The following is a 12,813-nucleotide window of genomic DNA, read 5'->3' on the forward strand; positions in this document are numbered from 1 at the left end:
CCGATAAGAAGCTTTAAAAAAAAAAAGAAAAGAAAAGAAAGAAAGAAAGAAAAAGAAAAAGAAAAAAAAATTCTACATTCTACTTTGCTTCTTAGCAGACTTATGTCCCAAGTCGTGCTATTCTAATTAGTATCTAGCTATCACATCCATGAAATATCCAGAGAAACATTTCCTTTGATGACACATTTAAAGCCAGAGGTTCTCAATTTTTAGGTGTGTCATAGACCACCTTTCATAATGTTTTTTAAATACATAAAATAAAAATAAAATAAATTAATGGTTAGTGAAAATAAAGATAGAAAAATCAAAGTAGGATTATTTCTTTTCCAAGAACATGGACAAGAAATCATCCATGGATTACCCCTATTTTAAGTGCTTGATCCCCCCCATTTTTCTCTCTCAAGATGGAACTGATCAAAACTATCTGATCAAAAAGAAAAAATTAAGTCTAGTTGATAAAAATGCAGAATAACCAGGAAACTTACTGTGACAAGACGATGTTAATGTCTTAAGCAAAATGTAAAAAGTATTTTTACTCTGTGAGCCCTTTCTGAGTCTCATTCCAACTCCAACCTTTGATGGAATTAAAAAAGAAGTTAGCCATTGGTTGGTTATAGACAGTTACTAACTGTATCACCCTGGGTTACGATATACCTCCAGGCAATTCTCCAACTAAGTTAGAAAGTTTTTTTCCCTAAAATCTACTCTAAATTCCTATTGCCTTCTGTAAAAATTCTGCTCACCCTTTTCTATAGAATTTTTCTTCATATGCTGAACATAGTGTTGAGTCATTTCAATCCTGTGTGACTTTCATGACCCCACTTGGGGTTTTCTTGGCAAAGACATTGAAATGGTTTGCCATTTCCTTCTCCAGATCATTTTACAGATGAGGAACTGAAGCAAACAGGATTAAGTGACTTGTACAAGATTACACACATAGTAAGAGTCTGAGGCAGGATTTGAATTCATAAAGCTGAATCTTCTTGATTCCAAGCCTAGTGTTCTGTCCACTATGCCAGCTAGCTGCTCTTCTCACATATTTAATGATTTTCAAGCATTATCTCTTCTGTAATTTATTCTGCCCAGAAATCCTATTAACCAATCACTAAATCTTCTATGTTATATCAAATCGCTTAAATTAAAGCCCTGCCTACTATTTTTTTTTTACAGGCAATCAGCTTGGATAACAGTTAAATTTCTAGTTACTGTAAGAAGAGCAGTCAAAACATCCCTCAGATTCTAACCTGGAAACAGGTGTTCTGATTGTCCCTGTTATGTAGCTGAAGTTGCTAACCTGTCTCATTCATTTCATCCCTGTTCTTTGCTCACTTACTTTGGAATCCTGTATGAATTGACTTTCAAACCAATTCAACAAAAGTTATTATTTTATTTTTTTTAATTTTATAATTATAAAAAAATTTTGACAGTATATATGCATGAGTAATTTTTAAAATAACATTATCCCTTGTATTTATTTTTCCAAATTTTCCCCTCCCTCTCTCTACTCCCTTCCCTAGATGACAGGCAATCCCATACATTTTACATGTGTTACAGTATAACCTAGATACAATATATGTGTGTAAATCCAATCTTCTTGTTGCACGTTAAGTATTAGATTCCAAAGGTATAAGTAACCTGGGTAGATAGACAGTAGTGCTAACAATTTACATTCACTTCCCAGTGTTCCTTCTCTGAGTGTAGTTGTTTCTGTCCATCATTGATCAACTGGAAGTGAGTTGGATCTTCTTTATGTTGAAGATTTCCACTTCCATCAGAATATATCTTCATACAGCATTGAAGTGTACAGTGATCTTCTAGTTCTGTTCATTTCACTCAGCATCAGTTCATGTAAGTCTCTCCAAGCCTCTCTGTATTCGTCCTGCTGGTCATTTCTTACAGAGCAATAATATTCCATAACCTTCATATACCATAATTTACCCAACCATTCTCCAATTGATGGACATCCATTCATCTTCCAGTTTCTAGCCGCTATGAAAAGAGCTGCCACAAACATTTTGGCACATACAGGTCCCTCTCCGCTCTTTAGTATTTCTTTGGGATATAAGCGCAATAGCAGCAATGCTGGGTCAAAGAGTATGCACAGTTTGATAACTTTTTGAGCATAATTTCCAAATTGCTCTCCAGAATGGTTGGATTCTTTCACAACTCCACCAACAATGTATTAGTGTCCCAGTTTTCCCACATCCCCTCCAACATTCATCATTATTTGTTCCTGTCATCTTAGCCAATCTGACAGGTGAGTAGTGGTATCTCAGAGTTGTCTTAATTTGCATTTCTCTGATCAGTAGTGATTCGGAACACTCTTTCATATGAGTGGAAATAGTTTCAATTTCCTCATCTGAGAATTGTCTGTTCATATCCTTTGACCATTTATCAATTGGAGAATGGTTCAATTTCTTATAAATTAGGGTCAGTTCTCTATATATTTTGGAAATGAGACCTTTATCAGAATTTTTAATTGTAAAAATATTTTCCCAATTTGTTACTTCCCTTCTAATCTTGTTTGCATTAGTATTGTTTGTACAGAAACTTTTTAGTTTGATGTAATTAAAATCTTCTATTTTGTGATCGATAATGATCTCTAGTTCTCCTCTGGTCATAAATTCCTTCCTCTTCCACAGGTCTGAGAGGTAGACTATCCTCTGTTCCTCTAATTTGTTTATGATCTCATTCTTTATGCCTAAATCATGGACCCATTTTGATCTTATCTTGGTATATGGTGTTAAGTGTGGATCCATATCTAATTTCTGCCATTCAACAAAAGTTATAAGGCACTGGACTAATAATATCTTTAATGGTTTGATTTTGCATATTATCAATGCTTGCTATAATCATAAATGCCCCTCAGGTTCACAAAATAAAAATGAATAGAGCTAATATTGAAAGAATAACTAAGACAGGAAGAAAAGAAACAAGCACCTACTGTGTATATGTCAGGCACTTAATTAATATCATTTCTTATGCCCCAGTATTTTTAAAATACCAAAGAGAATTTGTTTGTTTTCTTTCTTTTTTTTTTTTTTCCTGAGGCTGGGGTTAAGTGACTTGCCCAGGGTCACACAGCTAGGAAGTGTTAAGTGTCTGAGACCAGATTTGAATTCGGGTCCTCCTGAATTCAGGGCTGGTGCTCTATCCACTGCGCCACCTAACTGCCCTGACAAAGAGAATTTGATAGTGAAGAAAGAAAACAGATAAAAATCAGATAGCACAGGAAGTAAATTGCTCATCCTGTATCCCATTATGCATCTACATAGAAAACATTTTGTCATTAATCCTTAGAAATTTAGATTGGTTATTGCATTCGATCTAAATCCCAACATAAAATCTGTTTCAAAAAGTTATCAAAAAATACATTCTTTAGATATTGTTAATTAAAAAAACTGCATGCTCAACGAAAAAGAAAAACATAAATAGTCCCCCAAAAATGTGAAGAGCTCCTAGCAAAGGACATGAAAGCTAATAATAGATTTCTTTAAATATGAAATAGTAATGATGATGGTATAACATAGGCATTTAATAAATACTTATATACTTACTAAATGACTAAATGAATTCCCCTTTAACTACTACTTGAAGGTTTATCAAAACATTCCCTCATGACACTTCCTGACTTATCATTATCCCCATTTTACAACAGAGGAAAATGAGTCTAAGAAAATTAAATGACTTGCTCATGCCACACAACCAGCACAAGGAAGGTTCATGCAATGAAGAGGAAATTGCATTAAGAATCAGGTTAAAATCCCCATTTCTGATAACTACAACTTTTGGGTAATAATTCTCCTTCTTACAGCCTCAGTTTCTTGATTTGTAAAAAGAGGCATTAGACTAGATGGTCTCTAAAGTCTCTTCTTGGGGCAACTAGTTGGTTTAGTGGATTAAAGCACCAGCCCTGAAGTCAGGAGGATCTGAGTTCAAATCTGGCCTCAGACATTTAACATTTCCTAGCTGTGGGATCCTGAGCAAGTCACTTAACCCCAATTGTCTCAGAAAATAAATAAAGATAAAATATAAATAAAGATAAAATATCTTCTAGCTCTAAGTCTTGATCTTAAGTGACAGACACAAGATTTGAGCTAAAGACATCCAACTCTACTCATGCTCTATCCACTCACAGGAAGCCAAATAAAGAATGTCAACTGTAATTTCAATAAACTTGTGATAGAAAGTGCCATCTGCATCCAGAGAGAAAACTATGGAGACTGGATGTGAATGAAAACATTATATTTTCACCTTTTGTTATTATTGTTGTTGTTGTTTGTTTGTTTTTCTTTCTTACTGTTTTCCTTTATGAACTTTTTTTTTCTTACACTTCATGATGAATATGGAAATATGTTTAGAAGAATTGCACATGTCTAACTTACATCAGATTGCTTGCTATCTTGGGAATAAAGGAAGAGGGAAAAGAGGGAGAAAAATTTGAACACAAAATTTTCAAATTTGAATGTTAAAACTATCTTTGTATATATTTGGAAAAATAAAATACTATTAAAATTAAAAAAAGAATTAGCCATCTGATGATCATAGATTGAAAACTGGAAGGGACCTTAAAGGTCATAAGGTCCAATCTCTCATAAGAAAACTAAACTCCAGGGAGAGAAGCAAGTAAATTAGTCAAAGTCACAAAATTAATAGAGATTATAGATGGAACTGGAACCCAATTCCCTTGACTATAGACTATAATTGGTTTTAATTTCTTCATCTGAAAATTGTCTGTTCATATCCTTTGACCATTTGGAGAATGGCTTGATTTCTTATAAATTTGAGTCAATTCTCCATATATTTTAGAAATGAGTCCTTTATCAGAAACCTTGAATATAAAAACTTTTTTCAGTTTATTGCTTCCCTTTTAATCTTGTCTGTATTGGTTTTGTTTATACAAAAACTTTTAAACTTAATATAATCAAAATTATACATTTTGTATTCCATAATGCATTCTAGTTCTTCTTTGGCCAAAAATTCCTTCCTTCTCCACAGATCTGAGAAGTATATTGTCCTTTGTTCTTCTAATTGTTTATAGCATCACTTTTTATGTGTAAATCATGAAACATTTTGATCTTATTTTGGTATAGGATGTTAGGTATGGATAAATGCCCTAGTTTCTTCCATATAAATTTCCAATTTTCCCATCAATTTTTGTCAAATAGTGAGTTCTTATCTCAAAAGCTGTGTCTTTGGGTTTATCAAACATTAAATCATTATAGTCATTAACTATTGTGTCTTGTGAACCTAACCTATTCCACTGATTAACTATTCTATTTCTTAACCACCACCAAATGGTTTTGATAACTGATGCTTTATAACACAGTTTTAGGTCTGTTACAATTAGGCCATCGTCATTCGCATTTTTTTCTTTAATTCCTTTTAAATTCTTGACCTTTTCTTCCTCCAGATGAACTTGATTATTTTTTCTAGATCTGTAAAATAATTTCTTGGGAGTATGACTTGTATGGCATTAAGTAGATTAATTTAGGTAGTATTTTCCTTTTTATTATATTAGCTCAGCCTACCCATGAGCACTTGATATTTTTTCCAATTGATTAGATCTGACTTTATTGGTGTAGACAATGTTTGTAATTGTGTTCATACATTTTTTTAAAAATTATTTATTTATTTATTTAATATTTACAAAAATTTTATGCATAGGTAATTTTCCATCATTGAAAATTGCAAAATCTTTTGTTCTAACTTTTCCCCTCCTTCCCCCTACCCCTTCCCCCAGATGGCAGGTTGACCAATACATGTTAAATATGTTAAAGTATAAGTTAAACACAATATATGTATACATGTCCAAACAGTTATTTTTCTGTAAAAAAAAGAATCAGACTTTGAGACAGTGTACAATTAGCCTGTGGAAGAAATAAAAAATGTAGGCAGACAAAAATATAGGGATTGGGAATTCTATATAGTGGTTCATAGTCAACTCCCAGAGTTCTTTCACTGGGTGTAGCTGGTTCAGTTCATTACTGCTCTATTGGAACTGATTTGGTTCATCTCATTGTTGGAGAGGGCCTCGACTATCAGAATTGATCATCATATAGTACTGTTGTTGAAGTATATAACAATCTTCTGGACCTGCTCATTTCACTCAGCATCAGTTCATGTAAGTCTCTCCAGGTCTTTCTGAAATCATCCTGCTGGTCATTTCTTACAGTGTTCATATAGTTTCTAATTTTGCCTTGACAGGTAGACTCCCAAATATTTTATATTATCTACAAATATTTTAAATGGAATTTCTCTTTGTAGCTCTTGCTGCTAACTTTTTTAGTTCATATGAACTAACACATAAAAATGCTAATGATTTATGTGACTTTATTTTGTGTCCTGCAACTTTGCTAAAACTGTTGTTTGTGTCGGGAGTCGGGAGGCAGCGCTAGTAGTTTTTTAGTTGATTGTCTAGTATTCTCTAAGTATATCATCATATCAAATGCAAAGAGTGATAATTTGGTTTCCTCATTACTTACTCTAATTCCTTTAATCTCTTTTTCTTCTCATTGCCATAGCTAACATTTCTAATATTATATTGAACAGCAATGGTGATAGTGGGCAACCTTGTTTCATCCTTGATCTTATTGGGAATGGTTCTACTTTATCCCCATTACATATGATGCTTGCTGATGTTTTAAATAGATGCTACTGATCATTTTAAGGAAAATCCCATTTATTCCCATATTCTCTACTGTTTTTAATAGGAATGGGTGTTGGATTTTGTCAAATGCTTTTTCTGCATCAATTGAGATAATCAGATGATTTTTGTTAGTTTGATATTGATATAGTCAATCATGTTAGTAGTTTTCCTTATATTGAACCAACCCTATATTGCTAGTATAAATCCTACTTAATCATGGTGTATTATCCTGAGGATAACTTGCTGTAATTTCTTTGCTAATATTTTATTTAAGATTTTTGCATCAATATTTATTAAGGAAATTGATCTATAATTTTCTTTCTCTGCTTTGACCCTACCTGGTTTAGGTATCAGCACCATATCTGTGTCATAAAAGGGATTTGGTAGGACTGCTTCTTTCCCTATTTTTTCAAATAGTTTGCATAATATTGGAATTAATTGTTCTTTAAATGTTTAAAAGAATTAACATGTAAATCCATCTGGCCCTGGAGATTTTTTCTTAGGGAGTTGATTAATAGTTTGTTCAATTATTTTTCTAAAATAGAACTATTCAAGTAATTTATTTCCTCCTCCTGTTAATCTAGGCAATCTATATTTTTGTTAGTTTTAATCCATTTCACTTAGATTATCAGATTTATTGGCATAAAGTTGGGTAAAAAAGTTCCAAATTATTGCTCAACTTCCTGTCCATTGATGGAAAGTCCACCCTTTTCATTTTTGATACTAACAATTTGATTTTCTTCCTTCCTTTTTCTAATCAAATTAAAGATTTATCTACTTTGTTGGGTTTTTTATACAATTGACTCAGTTTTGTTTATTAGTTCAATTTTTTTCTTATTTTCAATTTTATTAATTTCTTCTTTTACTTTCAGAATTTCAAATGTGGTATTTAATGGGGGTTTTAAATTGGTTTTCTTCCTCTAGCTTTTTCATTTGCATGCCCAATTCATTGATCTTCTCTTTCTCTGTTATATGCAGGTAAGCATGTAGAGATATAAAACTTCCTCTATGAACTGTTTTGGCTGTATCCCATAAATTTTGGTATGCTGTCTCATTTCTGTCATTTTCCTGGATGAAATTATCAATTGTGTCTATGTGTGTTGTTTCATCCATTCATTCTTTAGGATAAAATTATTTAGTTTCTATTTATTTTTTGGTCTATTTTCTCCTAGCCCTTTATTACATGTAATTTTTACTGCATCATGATCTGAAAAAAGATGCATTTACTATTTCTTCCTTTTTGCATTTAATTCTGAGGTTTTTATGTCCTAATACATGGTCAGTTTTGTGTAGATTCCATGTACTTCTGAGAAAAAAATAAGTTTTCTCCAAAGGTCTATCAGGCTTAACTTTTATAAAATTCTATTTATCTCAACTACTTTCTTGTTTATTTTGTAATTTGACTTATCTAGTTCTGAGAGAATGAGGTTGAGATCCCTCACTAGTATAGTTTTGCTGTTTATTTCTTCTTGCAGTTCTCTTAACTTCTTCTCTGGGAATTTGGATGCTATACCACTTGGTACAGAAATGTTTAGTATTAAGATTACATCATTATGGTATCCTTTAGTGTGAGGACCAAGTTAGCACCCTGGATACCTTAGAATCAGCCAGAGTCAGGATAAGCAAAAGGCCTTGGTCTTTATTCTTGGTCTTTAGGGGTACAAGGGAAATGAATTGATGCAGGATCTCCACTACCTTTCTTCTCTTCCTCTCCCACCAAAAGTGACTCTGGCTAGTCTTACTCCACCCCCTAGTCCCTCCTATAATTTTCTGTATATACCAAATGATTGAACCAGCACAGAATAGTGGGAAGGGACATTTTCTAAGCATATTCTAATAGAGTATTGTCCAATAAGTAATTAGCCTTAAGTGCTCGGTTGTCCAAGTACACCTACTCAGAGTTTCAGCCCTTTATACTTTTTTTATACTTTATGCTTTTATACTATTTTTGCTTTGGCTTTATCTGAGATCAGGATTGCTACTCCTACTTTTTTTCACTTCAGCTGAAATATAACAGGTTTTGCTCCAGCTTTTTATCTTTCCCCCCCCCCCGGAGGGAAAAGTGGGGTTAAGTGACTTGCCCAGGGTCACATAGCTAGGAAGTGTTAAGTATCTGAGACCAGAATTGAACTCGGGTCCTCCTGAATTCAGGGCTGGTGCTCTATCTACTGTGCCACCTAGCTGCCCCCAGCTTTTTATGTTTATTCTGTATGTATCACTTTGCTTTAAATATGTTTCTTGCAAACAACATATTGTAGGATTCTAGCTTTGAATCCAGTCTGCTATCCACTTTTGTTTTATGGGAGAATCCATGCCATTCACATTTCCACTTAAAATGATTAATTCTGGGGACAGATAGATGGCACAGTGGATAGAGCACTAGCCCTGAAGTCAGGAGGACCTGAGTTTAAATTTGACCTCAGACACTTAATACTTCCTAGCTGTGTGACCCTGGGCAAATCACTTTATCTCAATTGCCTCAGCAAAACAAACAAACAAACAAACAAACATATATATATATATATATATATATATAAACTCTGCATTTCTCACTGCATTATTTTCCCAAAGTTATACTTATGTCTTTTCTTTCCCCCTTTCCCTTGTCACCAGTGTTTTGCTTCTGACCTTGTAGGGCTCTGATGAGATAAGATTTGTTTAAAAAAAAAAAAAAGTACAGCATCTGGATATAGTAGGTGCTTAATAAATGCTTGTTCCCTTGCCCCTTCAAAATTAAAAAAAAAGTGTGCTTAGAGATAACAATAAGATAGAAGAAAGATTGGCTGGAATTTCTTTTTACTTTATAAGACATTAAGGCGACTTTTATTTCCCTAATTATCTTTAGAATTAGTGCAAATACAAAATATTTTAAACCCACTAACTGGAACAGGTTGGAATTCACCCAACAATTTTAAGAAACCTGAGGAAGAAATTATGTGATTCTTGGCCAGCTATATACACCAACAGTCACAATGCCAAGACTAGCAAATAGTCATTTTAGCCTCTATTAATAAGATCAGCTGTACAGAGGGGAACCCTCAAAACTACAAATCTCTGCATGTCATTTCCATAATAGACAAGTTGGTGGGGAAGAAATAACCACACATAGTATCAATAAACACAAGAAAAAGAGAGAAGGGGACAAGGAGCAGCACATCTTCTGTAAAGAAAATTATGGCTAACTCATCTGTGGGTGTTCTTAGAGATGAGCACAACACTATGTGGGAAAGAGCCAGCCAGAGAATACAGAATTTTAAAAAGTCCAAGAGAAAAAAAAAATTGAATTCAAAGTCAAAGGACCCATGTTCAAAGTTTGATTGCCACTTACTACTACCCATATGATTCTAAGCAGGTCATTGAAACTCAATCATTTATCTGTAAAATGAGGCAATTGGATTAGACACTTCTGAGATCCCTTTCTGCTTTCAAGACAGGATTGACATTCTCTAATTCACAACAGATTTCTGCATGATTATTTTTATTTCTTTTATTTTTACTCATAGCATTCAATTTTGTTGCTTTTGATGAGCAAACAATGATTTTGGGAAAATCCCAGGGGATTTTCCCATCCCATCCCAGGAGATGTGATAGTGATAAGAAGGGAAAAAGCTTAACTATGTGATCCAGTTTGTGGTTATAATGAGAAAGGGAGAGAAACACTTTCACTGAGAGATTTGCTCTAGGCTTGGACCCATCTTCAAGTGTGCAAGTGCTCAGGGTGATATCTAATTCATAGGGGGAGATGGCAACCACACATGCACAAGCTGTTGGAACATTTGGCAGGGTTCTACAGGTCGGGGGAAGGAGGGAAGGAAGGAAAAGAAGAGAGGAAGGGAAGGAGGGATAAAAGAAAGAATAGAGAAAGAGAAGACGAAAGAGGTAGAAACAAAGAAAGTGGGAGAAAGAAAGATAGAGAAATATAGAGAGACAGAAAGAGCTTTGGGGATGGGAAAGGATAAAATTTAAAAATAGAGAAAAGTATCTACATCCCCAATTACACAAAACTACGCTCCAACCCACCAACTACAACTGGAAAGGAGGATCTGGGTGTCATAATGGTCAGGCAGCTATAGCAGAAAGGCTTGAGGAACACCAGACTCAGCAGAAAGGTTTTTGAAAGTAGGAAATACTATGCCATTCTTTGACTTATCATGCACCTGAATCTAGAAATTCTAGAAATCTATTATTCTATACAAGTTAATAGTAGTTAATGATAACATTTACATAGCACTTTAAGGTTTTCAAAAAGGCATTACAAATAATAGCTCATTTGAGTAACAGAGAAGGATATTGGTGACTCCCTCCATACTACTATCCCCATGGAGAATATATGGGAGAAAATGGACAATCCATACTGGCTGATATTGACATCAATGCCCTCAAATCAAGTTTGAGCCTTGGTCAAAGTGAGACACTCATAAGTCATTGAACAAAAGGAGATTTTCTTTACCCTATCACAGGGAGGACACAAAACAAGAAAACAATGGCATCTGGCTTTTTTGGACACAACACAACACGACACAACACAACACAACACAACAAGTCATCATGATAGGGTGACTCAAGTGCTATTAGGTAGCAAGTCTGAGAGTCTGCCTCTGGTCACCTAAGCCCTTAAAAAGTAGGTAGGGTTTTTTTTATGCCCCTTCCTAGATGACCAGGGAAACCAAGTCTGGGGTCAATCAGATTCCAATTCTCCCTCTTTTAGATAAAACTTCCACATGTTGTAAATGGGAAAAAAATGAGCTGCATCAGAAAATGCTGGCCCTATCAAGCTTATGTACCTTGGATGGGGTGGGGAACTGTATTACAGCACAGAGTACTAAAAACAAAGAATCATCCAGGTTCATCAAAGGAACAAAGCGTCATGATTATTATTATCATTCATTTCTTAGATTGGGAACATGAAGGCTCTGGTTGGGATGAACCTTGACTTGCCCATAAATTCTTGATAATCTACAGCGGCTGATGTAGTATACAAGGGATTTAACCCTTATTGGGTCATGGACCCTTTCTGACAGTATGAAAACATAAACATTTATTAAACACCTACTGTGTGTCAAGCACTGTCTCAAGCACTGGGGACACATAAAGAGGCAAAAACAGACCCTTTTCTCAAGAACCTCATATTCTAATGGGGAAGACAACATGGACACAGATATGTACCAACCAAATATAGACAGGATAGACTGGAGATGAATTCAGAGGGAAAGTCTAATGAAGCAACGGATTCCCTTTTCAAGATCATATGTTTAAAATCATAAATAAATTACACAGGATTCTAATTATTGTGAAATTATCAGAATATTTTTAAACAATTTAACATACTCCAAATTAAGACTCTCTTATTATAGAAAAAGAAAAACCATAGGAGGTAAAGCCAGAAGACTAGGTGGAACTCTTGTTCTGAGAATTCTAGTTGTATGACCCAAGTAATAGAGAAGGGAGGATCTCTGAAATACAGGTTCTCATCTGGAAAATAGGAGAAATGATCTTGATATTACAGGTATATGAGGAAGGGTCATTGTTACCACAAAGTATTATATAAACATGATTTAGAATTATTACAAGAAGGCTCTGGTAAACTTGGAAGAGATATATTTAGAACCAATAAGAAGTGACACTTCATACACCTGATAACAAACATATAACTTGTTAATCCATGAAGCTGAGTTGATTAGCTTAAGTAGGTTTAGATAAATTCACAAATACCAAAAGCCTAATTAAAATATATATAATCTTTGAGGTCAACATCAAGGTTGGAAATCATGCTCCTTGGGGTTTCTATCAAAATAGAATTCTGTGCTAGAAGGAAGAAAAGAGTTTCCCAAAGTAGTAATTATTATATTCTTGTTTTTGTTAGTGAATGTTATATCAAAGAGAGTAAAAATAACCCATGGAGAAAATTTGAGCTGGGTTACTCTGATGTTCAAATATCTGGGTGAAATGCAAAAATAAAAATGCAGTCCAAACTGCAGATGTTTTGGAAAACCAAACATCCAGATGTTTCCAAAAACCCAGGTGTTTGGCATTGTGTAGACAAAACTAAGCAGACCGACTGGATTTCGTGTTTTTCATCCAGATTCTTTATAAACACAGCTATAAAGTGAGCATATTGATGGATTTTCAAAAGGATGATTTCTTAAATTTATTCAAATCAATAT

This window comes from Sminthopsis crassicaudata, chromosome 3 (assembly GCF_048593235.1).
Source record: "Sminthopsis crassicaudata isolate SCR6 chromosome 3, ASM4859323v1, whole genome shotgun sequence".
NCBI classification, from domain to species: Eukaryota; Metazoa; Chordata; class Mammalia; order Dasyuromorphia; family Dasyuridae; genus Sminthopsis; species Sminthopsis crassicaudata.